This window comes from Callithrix jacchus, chromosome X (genome assembly GCF_049354715.1).
Source record: "Callithrix jacchus isolate 240 chromosome X, calJac240_pri, whole genome shotgun sequence".
In the NCBI taxonomy this organism is placed as follows: Eukaryota; Metazoa; Chordata; class Mammalia; order Primates; family Cebidae; genus Callithrix; species Callithrix jacchus.
Genome location: NC_133524.1, coordinates 44,600,586 through 44,613,274, shown reverse-complemented (window position 1 = coordinate 44,613,274; position 12,689 = coordinate 44,600,586). Strand labels below are relative to the sequence as shown.

Here is a 12,689-nt window from a genome sequence, read left to right as displayed (position 1 = left end):
ATGTATAAAACCAAGCTGTGCCCCTCCCACCTTGGGCACATGTCATCAGTAATACCTGAGGCTGTGTCATGGGTGTGCATCCTCAACCCTGGCAAAATAAACTTTCTAAATTATTTGAGACCTGTCTCAGATATTCAGGGGTTCACATTTTGGTAACCATGGAGAGATTCTGAGTGAAGATGCCCCTGACCTTTGACAAATCTCCTATCAGTGCTTGGTACCAGCATGAACTAACCTTATGGCTCAAACCAATAGGACAATTTTCTGAGGTCTGAGGTCCCCCTCCAGAGAATCCCTGATCTCCCAAAATTTGGTTGAGATCTAAAGTTTATTTCACTTTACCACTCCTGTTTCCTTGGAGTTTTACTTGCTTCCAGAAAGGAAGGCAAAATTTCCCGCTTCCATAACGATAGAAGGCAGGCAACTCCTTTATGGAGTTTGAGCTTGCTCTTAGCAGGAAAGACAAGTTTGAGGTTTTTTTTCCCGCTTCTAGGATGGTAGAGGGCAGTCTTCAGGCAGATACCTGTCCCTAGGTAAGTAGCTGAATTCGGGTTTTGTCTTGGCTAGTTTAACAACCAGCTGGTCTTAATTTCACTTCATCATTAGAGCTCTCAGTGATCAAATTGTTGGGTTTTTTGTTATTGATTGTTCTGGTCTTTCTCCCTTCAGATTTGACCAACTCTACCAGACTTGGTAAAATCTGAGTGAGAATTCCATTATGAGTAACAAATCCTCTTTAATTTGACTAAAATTCCTCGCAGCTGCAAAAGAGGAAAAAAATCCCAAAAAGCAAAAAACCATGTACTTGGCTTCTGTGTTTGCTTCCTGTCTTAAAAAAACAAATGTTCCTTCATTTACTTTTCTTCCACCCTATACTTCCTTCCCCCTTTGCCATCTGCAGTACCAAAAAATCTAGAGAAGGCTTCTGATGACTTGAACCCCTTTAAAGAATTCAGAACAGGCTGGGCACGATTACTTGAGGTCGGGAGTTCGAGACCAGCCTGACCAACATAGAGAAACCCCGTCTCTACTAAAAATACAAAATTAGCCAGGCGTGGTGGCACATGCCTGTAATCCCAGCTACTTGGGAAGCTGAGGCAGGAGAATCACTTGAACCCAGGAGGCAGAGATTGCAGTGAGCCGAGATCGCGCCATTGCACTCCAGCCTAGGCAACAAGAGTGAAACTCCATCTCAAAAAAAAAAAAAAAAGAAATTCAGAACAGAGTTGTCACTCATCCTTTTTGGGGTGTTCTGTTTTCCTTATGGAGTTTCAAGAGTCATGGGCAGATTCTTCTTAGGTCTAAAGCTCCGTTTTCTTGTATTGCATATCCTGACCTCTTCAGCTTTGGGAGTACCAGAGATTACCTTATATTGTGAGAGGATTTGACCTTGATGAGTATAATGGAGGATGAGAGCTGCAAAGTAAGGGTGGCTGAGCCAGTTTATAGGAAAAGGTATTGGCTTTTTGTTTTTTTTTTCCTTCTTCTAAGAAGTTGTTTAAGAATCCTAATTTTAATCCGGGAGACAGAGGTTGTAGTGAGCCAAGATCGTGCCACTGCACTCCAGCCTGTCAAAAGTGCAAGATTCCATCTCAAAAAAAAAAAAAAAAGGATCCTAATTTTAGTTCAGAGATGCATTCTAAAGGATCTGCTCTATTGCTTTTTTTCCCAAAGTTAATCAGATTTGACTTGTCTGTGCACATTTTTGTGAGGAACTTAACTGTTCTTTTAATAGGTAAATGAGAGACTGAGTTTTCTTAGCTCTGAAGTGAAAGGGCATTGTTCTCCTCCCAGCCAAAAGGCACTGCTGGGTGACCTGGGGCCTCATGGGAGTGTCTGGGGGGTTAAGCACCCACAATGTACAGCAGTCCTGCAGAGAAATCCCCAACAAAAATTAATTTTTTTAAAAAAAGGCTTGTTGAGGAAACACATATAAGGGCTGGTCAGCTGGTATCTTGAGTCCTTTCAGAGATGATAGACCTCTGGGGAGAGAAACTGAGACATGTAAGTTGGGGGCGGACTTGTCGAAAAGTTCCTCTATCCCGAAGAATGGGGAAAAGGGTCCTAGAAGCACAGTGAGTTTGCCCTTCAGATAAATATTGTGGACGCAAAGAGTTTTGCAGAGAGTGATTTATGAGAGAGAGAGAGAGAGAGAGAGAGAGAAGGCTTCGGTGACTCACGCCTGTAATCCTAGCCCTTTAAGGTCGAGGTGGGCGGATCACCTGAGATAGGGAGTTCAAGACCAGCCCGACCAACGTGGAGAAACCTCATCTCTACTAAAAATACAAAATTAGTGGAGCCTGGTGCATGCCTGTAATCCCAGCTACTCAGGAAACTGAGACAGGAGAATCGCTTGACCCGGGGAGGCGGAAGTTGCAGTGAGCCGAGATCATACCATTATACTCCAGCCTGGGCAACAAGACCGAAACTCAAGCTCAAAAAGAAAAAAGAAAAAAAAAAAAAAATTGAGATTTTTTTTTCTCCCCGTTTTTCGGGGAAAAAAACAAAGCTCCCTGACCGGGGATCGAACCCGGGTCTCAGCAGTGAAAGTGCCGAATCATAACCACTAGACCACCAGGGACCACGCTATGATCCCTTGGCAGAACTATATTTTATATGGGAAGACAGTGTTCAGTTTGTTGTCTAGGCCACACCCCAATTAAGAAGGACAGTCTGCTTTATTTCAAACCAATTTATAGCCCGGCACGGTGGCGCGTGCCTGTAGTCCCAGCTACTTGGGAGGCTGAAGTGGGAGAATTGCTTGAGTTCAGGAATTCTGGGCTGTAGTGCGCTATGCCGATGGGGTGTCTACACTAAGTTCGGCATCAATATGGTGACCTACCGGGAGCGGGGAACCACTAGGTTGCCTAAGGAGGGGTGAACCGGCCCAGGTCGGAAACGGAGCAGGTCAAAACTGCGGCGCTGAGCAGTAGTGGGATCGCGCCTCTGAATACCCACTGCACTCCAGCCTGCGCAACACAGCGAGACCTCATCTCTAAAAAAAATAAAAAATAAAAAAAGAATAAAAAGAAAATCAATTTATAGTGAATGTTAATCACCTCTACAAAATACCCTCACAGCAACTTCTAGACTGGTGTTTGACCAATCACCCAGGGGCACCATAAGGTAGCTAAGTTGACACATAAAATTAACCATCACAGAAATATAAGGAGAAATTGACAGAGAAACAAAGCAATATAAGACTAACATAACTCGGGTGGGCGTGGTGGCTCACACCTTTAATCCCAGCACTTTGGGAGGCCGAGCCAGGCGAATCACCTGGGGTCAGGAGTTTGCGACTAGCCTGGTCAACACGGTGAAACCTTGTCTCTACTAAAAATACAAAAAATTAGCCGGGCACCTGTAATCCCAGCTACTTGGGAAGCTGAGGCAGGAGAATCGCTTGAACCCTGTAGGTGAAGGTTGCAGTAAGCGAAGATGGAGCCATTGCACTCCAGCCTGAACAACAGGAGCAAATCTCTGTCTCAGAAAAAAAAAAAAAAAAAAAAAAAGACATACCAAGCAGACCAAAAAATAAATATGAATGCAGAGAATTTGAATACTATTAAGACTACATAGAATATTAATATAATAATGACTATATATAAGTTATATAAATAGATGAGAATGGTGGTAGCAATCTGAGCATAAATTCCAGGATATATTCCAAATGGATCAAACATTTAAATGTTAAACTGAAATATAAAAGTGCTTGAGGCCGGGCGCAGTGGCTCATACCTGTAATCTCAGCACTTTGGGATGCCGACGCAGGCGGATCACGAGGTCAGGAGTTTGAGACCAGCCTGGCTAACATGGTGAAACCTGATCTCCACTAAAAATACAAAAATTAACTGAGCATGGCGACAGGCACCTGTAATCCAGCTACTCGGGGGGCTGAAGCATGCTTGAAACTGGAAGTTGCAGTGAGCCGAGACTGTGCCATTGCACTCCAGCCTGGGTGATAGAGTGAGACTCTGTCTCAAAAAAAAAAAAAAAGTACTTGGAGAGACCGGATAGGCCAGGAGCGGTGGCTCATGTCTGTAATCCTAGCATTTTTGGAGGCTGAGGTTGGTTGGTTACTTGAGGTCGGGGGTTAGAGACCAGCCTGACCAACATGGAGAAACCCCGTCTCTACTAAAAATACAAAATTAGCCAGTCGTGGTGGCGGGTGCCTGTAATCCCAGCTACTCAGGAGGCTGAGGTACTAGAATTGCTTGAACCTGGGAGGCGGAGGTTGCGATCAGCCGAGATCTTACCACTACACTCTAGCCTGGGCAACAAGAGCAAAACTCCATATATATATATATTTAAAAAGTATTTGAACAGCTGTGAGATACTTTTAAAGTATAATTTTAGAGTGCAGAAAGCCTTTCTGAGAATCACACAAAATCCTAAAGCCTTAAAAATAAACAATAAATTTGACTAAATATAAATAATCTGCCTGGCAAAACCACTGTAAGCAAAGTCAAAAGATAAATGAGAAATTGTGGAAAATATTTGAAATTTTTTATCATAAATGACTGCCTCATTTCCCTAATAGAGTTCCTACAAATCAATTTTTTTAAAAAGACTAACAATCTAATAAAATATTGATATAAGCAGCCAATTCATAGAGAGAAAAATACAAGTTATTATTATTATTTTTTTTAGATAGTCTCGCTCTGTAGCCCAGGCTGGAGTGCAGTGGCGTGATCTCGGCTCACTGCAACCTCTGTCTCCTGGGTTCAAGCAGTTCGCCTACCTCAGCCTCCCAAGTAGCTGGGATTACAGGCACGAGCCACCACACCCAGCTAATTTTTTTATTTTTTAAGTAGAGATGGGGTTTCACCATGTTGGCCATCTGGTCTTGAACTCCTCATCTTGTGATCTACCTGCCTTGGCCTCCCAAAGTGCTAGGATTACAGGCGTGAGCCACTGTGCCCGGCCACAAATTATTCTTAAATGAATGAAAAGAAACTAGAACTTACTCAAAAGACACACAAATTAAAAAGTAATCTGAGACAGCATTTTTCACTGGTCAGAATGGTAAAGATATAAAAGCGCAATATTATACTGTGCTGTTGATTCCGCAGAGGGACAGGCACGTTCATATACTGCTGACAGGTTTTGATGACATCCATAGGAATTAATTTGGCAATGTTTATGAAAATTTAAAGTAATGAAATTAGACCCACCAATTTTATTTCTAATAGCATCCTATAAAAATATTTGCACATGCATAAAATAATTTATATACCTAAACCTAACTAACTACAAGTTATTTACTGCTGTATTATTTGTAGTAGCAAAATTTTGGCAACAAACCTAAACGTCCACCAATAGGAACAGGTTAAATGAATTACGATATTTCCATACAATGGAATACTATGCAGTTGTTAAAAAAATGAGGATATTCTCTTTTACTGGCTTAGCATGATCTGTAATATATATTAGTAAACAAAAAGAAACAAGGTAGAGAACAGCATGAAGTATTCTACCACTTGTTGAAAAATGAAAAAGATATGTATACAAATGTAATTTCTTATATATTCGTAAAATAATACCATGGACACATACCTGAGGAACTGATAATATTGGCTGTGTTTGGTGAGGGGAACTGGTTGTGTAGAGAACAGATGTGAGGAGCCTTTCACTCTGTATACCCTTATATACCCTTTGAATGTGGAATCATGACTGTATTACCTATTCAACATTAAAAATTTTTTTATTTTTTATTTTTTTAGATGGAGTGTCACTCTGTCACCTAGGCTGGAGTGCAGTAGCACAATCTTGGCTCACTGCAACCTCCGCCTCCTGAATTCAAGCGATTCTCCTGCCTCAGCCTCCTAAGTAGCTGGGAATACAGGTGCATGCCACCATGCCCGGCTATAAATTTTTTAAATAATAAAATATTGTAAAACTTATGGCTGGGCGTGGTGGCTCACACCTGTAATCTCAGCGCTTTGGGAGGCCGAGGAGGGCAGATCACCTGAGGTCAGGAGCTTGAGACCAGCCTGGCCAACATGATGAAACCCTGTCTCTACTAAAAAATACAAAAATGAGCTGGGTGTGGTGGCACATGCCTGTAATCCCAGCTACTCGAGAGGCTGAGGGAAGAGAATTGCTTGAACTCAGGAGGTGGAGGTTGCAGTGAGCCAAGATGGCACCATTGCCCTCCAGCCTGGGGGACAAGAGCAAGACTTTGTCTCAAGAAAAAAAAAAAAGAAAAATTGTAAAACTTATATATAAACTTAGAATGCCACCAATAGATAATACATTTGTTTTACTGCTCAAGAGACAGTTAACAAGAAAATCTCAATTCTGTGAAGCAAAATTTATACAGGTCACATTTTTTGACCACTGTGCAATAAAGCTACAAATGAATGCAACCTTTCCCTGTCTCTAGCACAGGCCCCAGTCCTGCCTTAACTTGGAGCCTTCAGAAGTCAACCAAATTGATCACAGAGGCCTTCTTAACTTGGTCAAGTCCCATGCTCTTTTTATTCTCTCACTATAAAGTCTGTTGAGGCAAGAGACTAATTGCAAGTTCGGATTCCAATACTATGTATGTACACATTTATTTATTTATTTGAGATGGAGTCTCACTCTGTCGCCCAGGCTGGACTGCAGTCACGTGATCTTGGCTTACTGCAACCTCCACCTTCCAGGTTCAGGCGATTCTCCTACCTCAGCATCCCGAGTAGCTGGGACTACAGGCACGTGCACCACACCCAGCTAATATTTGTGTTTTTAGTAAAGATGGGGTTTAACCATGTTGGCCAGAATGGTCCTGATCTCCTGACCTTGTGATCTGCTCGCCTTGGCCTCCCAAAGTGCTGAGATTACAGGCTTGAGCCACTGCTCCTGGCTCCAATGCTCTTAAGAGCCCCATTTGAGAAAAGCTTGTTACAATACACTTTTCAAACACAACTATGTGACTGAGGCCGTGATCCATTGTTCCAGATGGAGAGAACTCAGCAAGGAGCCTAAGTACCAAAAGATTGTCCCACAATGCGTTTTCACTGCCTCTTCCCTGCTTATCAGGCAGTTCCCACAAGATGATCAAAAGGTCACTTCCCCACCTCCCTGTATCTCATAATTAGGGGAATAGAGAGTGTTTGGGAAAGAGATGCCAAGGTAGCTAGAAATGGGCTCTCAAGTATCCACAGGCAAATGCAACGCTCTTATTAGCTGTATTGGATATCTTTACCTTTTTACCTTAATACCTTAGATAAGAATAGTCATGGATGTCACAGATGTCTCATTGGTAACATAACAGATATGTTGTAAATGTTTTAGCAGACAAAACTTTTTAAGAATTGATGTGTGGCTAGGTGCAGTGACTCAACCCCTGTAATCCCAGTATTTTGGGAGGCCAAGGCGGGTGGATCACCTGAGGTCAGGAGTTCAAGACCAGCCTGGTCAACATGGTGAAACCCCCATCTCTACAAAAATATGTATATATAAACCCAAATCTAATCAAACATCTAGATGTAGCTTCCAGTTTAAAGAAAATACAGGGAATAGAGGAACAAGTTAAACAATAGCATGAAGAAATAATTGGAAAAATCCAGCATACTGGATGTTATGCCACAAAATTATTCTGGACTCATCAAAAAGACAATGTTGGGGAAAATAAGACTAGAGGCACTGTTCTAGATTAAAATAAATACAGTTTAAGACTCATAGATTTAACTGCATACAAATTTAAACTTTTGAATCACAAACAAGGACCATGGACAAATGACAAGATAAACTGGGAAAAATAAATGAAATATATTTGACAAGAAAAACTAAATGTCCATATTACATATTTCAGTTTTTACAATTGAAAAGAGAAAAAGCTGGGTGCAGTGGCTCATGCCTGTAATCCCAGCTCTTTGGGAGGCTGAGGCAGGTGGATCACTTGAGGTTCGGAGTTCAAGACCAGCCTGACCAACATGGAGAAACCCCTGTCTCTTCTAAAAATACAAAAATTAGCTGGACGTGATAGCACATGCCTGTAATCCCAGCTACCCGAGAGTCAGGCAGATTGCCTGAGGTCAGGAGTTCGAGACCAGCCTGGCCAACATGATGAAACCCTGTCTCTACTAAAAAATACAAAAATTAGCTGGGTGTGGTGGCACGCGCCTGTAGTCCCAGCTACTACGGAGGTTGAGGCAGGAGAGTAACTTGAACCCGGGAGGTGGAGGTTGCAGTGAGCCGAGATTGCCCCACTGCACTCCAGCCTGGGCAGCAACCAAAAAAAAAAAAAAAAAAAAATAGCCGGGCATGGTGTCTTGCCCTGTATTCCCAGCTACTGGGGAGGCTGAGACAATAGAATCGCTTGAACCCAGGAGGTGGAGTTTTCAGTGAGCTGAGATCGCACCACTGCACTCCAGCCTGGCAACAGAGAAACTCCGTCTCAAAAAAGAAGAGAGAGAGAGAAAGAAAAGCCTTTGGTGGCTCACGCCTGTAATCCTAGCACTTTGGGAGGTCGCGGTGGCTCACGCCTGTAATCCTAGCACTTTGGGAGGTCGAGGTGGGCGGATCACCTGAGATAGGGAGTTCAAGACCAGCCCGACCAACGTGAAGAAACCTCATCTCTACTAAAAATACAAAATTAGTGGAGCCTGGTGCATGCCTGTAAACCCAGCTACTCAGGAAACTGAGACAGGAGAATCGCTTGACCCCGGGAGGCGGAAGTTGCAGTGAGCCGAGATCATACCATTATTCCCCAGCCTGGGCAACAAGACCGAAACTCAAGCTCAAAAAAAAAAAAAGAAACTGAGATTTTTTTCTCCCCGTCTTTCGAAAAGAAAAAAAAGCTCCCTGGCCGGGGATCGAACCCGGGTCTCAGCAGTGAGAATGCCGAATCATAACCACTAGACCACCAGGGACCACGCTGTTATCCCTTGGCAAAACTATATTATATATGGGAAGACAGTGTTCAATTTGTTGGCTACGCCACACGCCGATTAGGGAGGACAGTCTGCTTTATTTCAAACAAATTTATAGCCAGGCGCGGTGGCGCGTGCCTGTAGTCCCAGCTACTTGGGAGGCTGAAGTGGGAGAATCGCTTGAGCCCAGGAATTCTGGGCTGTAGTGCGCTTTGCCTATCGGGTGTCTACACTAAGTTCGGCATCAATATGGTGACCTACCGGGATCGAAGAACCACCAGGTTGCCTAAGGAGGGCTGAACCGGCCGGGTCAAAAACGGAGCAGGTCAAAACTGCCGCGCTGAGCAGGTAGCCAGGGGTGATCAGGTGACCAGGATGAGTCAAGATGGAGCTGGGGTGGGGGAGGGGGAACAGATGGGAACTACTGATGAACTGGTGGAGAAGGTTGTTTACTGAAATTACAAGGAAGTTAAACTTTAAAATCGAGATTTAAAGAATAAGAGAGCTGCCCTGTCTTTACTAAAAATACAAAAAATTAGCTGGGCATGGTGGCGCCACTGGGTTTATAAAGAAAAGAGGTTTAATTAACTCACAGTTCAGCAGGGCTGGAGAAGCTTCAGGAAACCTACAATCATAGTGGAAGGGAAAGCAAATACCTTGGCCTCCCAAAGTGCTAGGATTACAGGCGTGAGCCACTGTGCCCGGCCACAAATTATTCTTAAATGAATGAAAAGAAACTAGAACTTACTCAAAAGACACACAAATTAAAAGTAAACTGAGATAGCATTTCTCACTGGTCAGAATGGTAAAGATATAAAAGCGCAATATTATACTGTGCTGTTGATTCCGCAGAGGGACAGGCACGTTCATATACTGCTGACAGGTTTTGATGACATCCATAGGAATTAATTTGGCAATGTTTATGAAAATTTAAAGTAATGAAATTAGACCCACCAATTTTATTTCTAATAGCATCCTATAAAAATATTTGCACATGCATAAAATAATTTATATACCTAAACCTAACTAACTACAAGTTATTTACTGCTGTATTATTTGTAGTAGCAAAATTTTGGCAACAAACCTAAACGTCCACCAATAGGAACAGGTTAAATGAATTACGATATTTCCATACAATGGAATACTATGCAGTTGTTAAAAAAATGAGGATATTCTCTTTTACTGGCTTAGCATGATCTGTAATATATATTAGTAAACAAAAAGAAACAAGGTAGAGAACAGCATGAAGTATTCTACCACTTGTTGAAAAATGAAAAAGATATGTATACAAATGTAATTTCTTATATATTCGTAAAATAATACCATGGACACATACCTGAGGAACTGATAATATTGGCTGTGTTTGGTGAGGGGAACTGGTTGTGTAGAGAACAGATGTGAGGAGCCTTTCACTCTGTATACCCTTATATACCCTTTGAATGTGGAATCATGACTGTATTACCTATTCAACATTAAAATTTTTTTTTATTTTTTATTTTTTTAGATGGAGTGTCACTCTGTCACCTAGGCTGGAGTGCAGTAGCACAATCTTGGCTCACTGCAACCTCCGCCTCCTGAATTCAAGCGATTCTCCTGCCTCAGCCTCCTAAGTAGCTGGGAATACAGGTGCATGCCACCATGTCCGGCTATAAATTTTTTAAATAATAAAATATTGTAAAACTTATGGCTGGGCGTGGTGGCTCACACCTGTAATCTCAGCGCTTTGGGAGGCCGAGGCGGGCAGATCATCTGAGGTCAGGAGTTCGAGACCGGCCTGGCCAACATGATGAAACCCTGTCTCTTCTAAAAATACAAAAATTAGCTGGACGTGTTGGCACATGCCTGTAATCCCAGCTACCTGAGAGTCTGAGACAGGAGAATTGCTTTAACCCAGGAGGCAGAGGTTGGGTGATCCAAGATCATGCCATTGCCCTCCAGCCTGGGCAACAAGAGCAAAACTCTGTCTCAGAATAAATAAACAAGAGCAAAACTCTGTCTCAAAATAAATAAATAAATAGGCCGGGTGCAGTGGCTCACGCCTGTAATCCCAGTACTTTGGGAGGCTGAGGCAGGTGGATTACGAGGTCAGGAGATAGAGGAGATAGAGACCATCCTGACTAGACAGTGAAACCCTGTCTCTTATAAAAGTACAAAAAATTAGCCAGGCATGGTGGCACGTGCTTATAGTCCCAGCTACTCAGGAGGCCAAGATCTGCTCCACTGCACTCCAGCCTGGGTGACAGATACTCCATCTCAAAAAAAAATAAAATTAGCCGGGCGTGGTGGCACATGTCTCCTGTAATCCCAGCTACTTGGGAGGCTAAAGCAGGAGAATTGCTTGAACCCAGGAGGAAGAGGCTGCAGTGAGTGGCGGTCGTGCCACTGCACTCCAGCCTGGGCGACAGAGTGAGACTGTCTCAAAAACAAACAAACAAACAAAAACAAAAAACAAATCCCTTAATGACTTGTAATCATACTATTTGGGAAGTAAGGGTGTGACTAGAAAGTCTCCTTTCAGTCTACTTACTTTTGTCTCAAAAGAAATGCAGGAAAATAGTTTCGTCTGTATGTCTCTTCTTCATTCCTGGACTATGTGCTACCTTAGGCAAATTCTTAAATACATTGGTACAGTGGGAATAATAACTACCTTGAAGGGCTGTTGGAAGGAGAAGAGACACTGTAAAGTGCCCAGTACTGTGTTAGGCATTTAATAGCTTCTTAATATATAGTAGCTATTGTTACTTTTCACTCTAACTCATTTTGCACTAGTTTTAAACTGCTACTGTTCTTTTTTCAGGTGACATGATCCTTTTCTTCGTGTGTGTGTGTGTGTATGTGTGTGTGTGTGTTACTGTGCTTTATGCATAATTGCTTAAAACTAGAAATAACCTCGTTATGGGTTGAGTTGTATCCCCACAAAATATGTGGAAATCCTAACCCCCACAACCTCAGAATATAACCTTATTTGAACATAGGGTCATTCAATTTATTATTTACTCATACTGGAGTAGAGTGGGCCCCTAATCTAATATGATTGGTGTCCTTACAACAAGAGGAAGAGGCCAGGTGAGGTGGTTCACACCTGTAATCCCTTTGGGAGGCCAAGGTGGGCAGATCATGAGGTCAGGAGTTCGAAATCAGCCTGGCCAACATGGTGAAACCTGTCTCTACAAAAAATACCAAAAAATATTAGCTGGGCATGATTACAGGTGCCTGTAATCCCAGCTACTCAGGAGGCTGAAGCAGGAGAATCACTTGAACCCGGGAGGCAGAGGTTGCAGTGAGCCAAGTTGGCACCACTGCACTCCAGCCTGGGCAACAGAGCGAGACTCTGTCTCAAAAAAAAAAAAAAAAAGAAGAGGAAGATTTGGACATAGATTCGCACAGAGGGAAGACAGATGTGAAGACACACTAAGGAAGATAGCCCTGTGACTCCAGAGGCAGAGATTAGAGTGATGCATCTACAAACTAAGGAATGCCAAGGAGTGTCAGCTAACACTAGATGCTAGAAAGAGGAAGGCCAGCCGCAGTGACTCACGCCTGTAATCCCATCGCTTTAGGAGGCTGAGGTGGAAAGATCACCTGAGGTCAGGAGTTCAAGACCAGCCTGGCCAACATGGTGAAACCCTGTCTCTACTAAAACTACAAAAATTCGCTGGGCATGGTGGCGCATGCCTGTCATCCCAGCTACTTGGGAGGCTGAGGCAGGAGAATCACTTGAACCTGGGAGGCAGAGATTGCAGTGAGCCGAGATCATGCCACTGTACTCCAGCCTGGGTGACAGAACAAGACTCTATCTCAAAAAAAAAAAGAAAAAGTCAAGGAGGTTTC

At 43.0% G+C, this 12,689-nt stretch overlaps 2 non-coding genes across 2 annotated transcripts; both read right to left on the bottom strand.

The window, feature by feature from the left end:
• Positions 1-2,509: 2,509 nt before the first annotated feature.
• TRNAE-UUC (transfer RNA glutamic acid (anticodon UUC)) lies at positions 2,510-2,581 on the bottom strand. The gene has a single exon. It is a non-coding gene; the product is annotated as a tRNA-Glu (tRNA).
• Positions 2,582-8,786: 6,205 nt separating this feature from the next.
• On the bottom strand, positions 8,787-8,858 carry TRNAE-CUC (transfer RNA glutamic acid (anticodon CUC)). The gene has a single exon. It is a non-coding gene; the product is annotated as a tRNA-Glu (tRNA).
• Between the last annotated feature and the right edge of the window lie 3,831 nt (positions 8,859-12,689).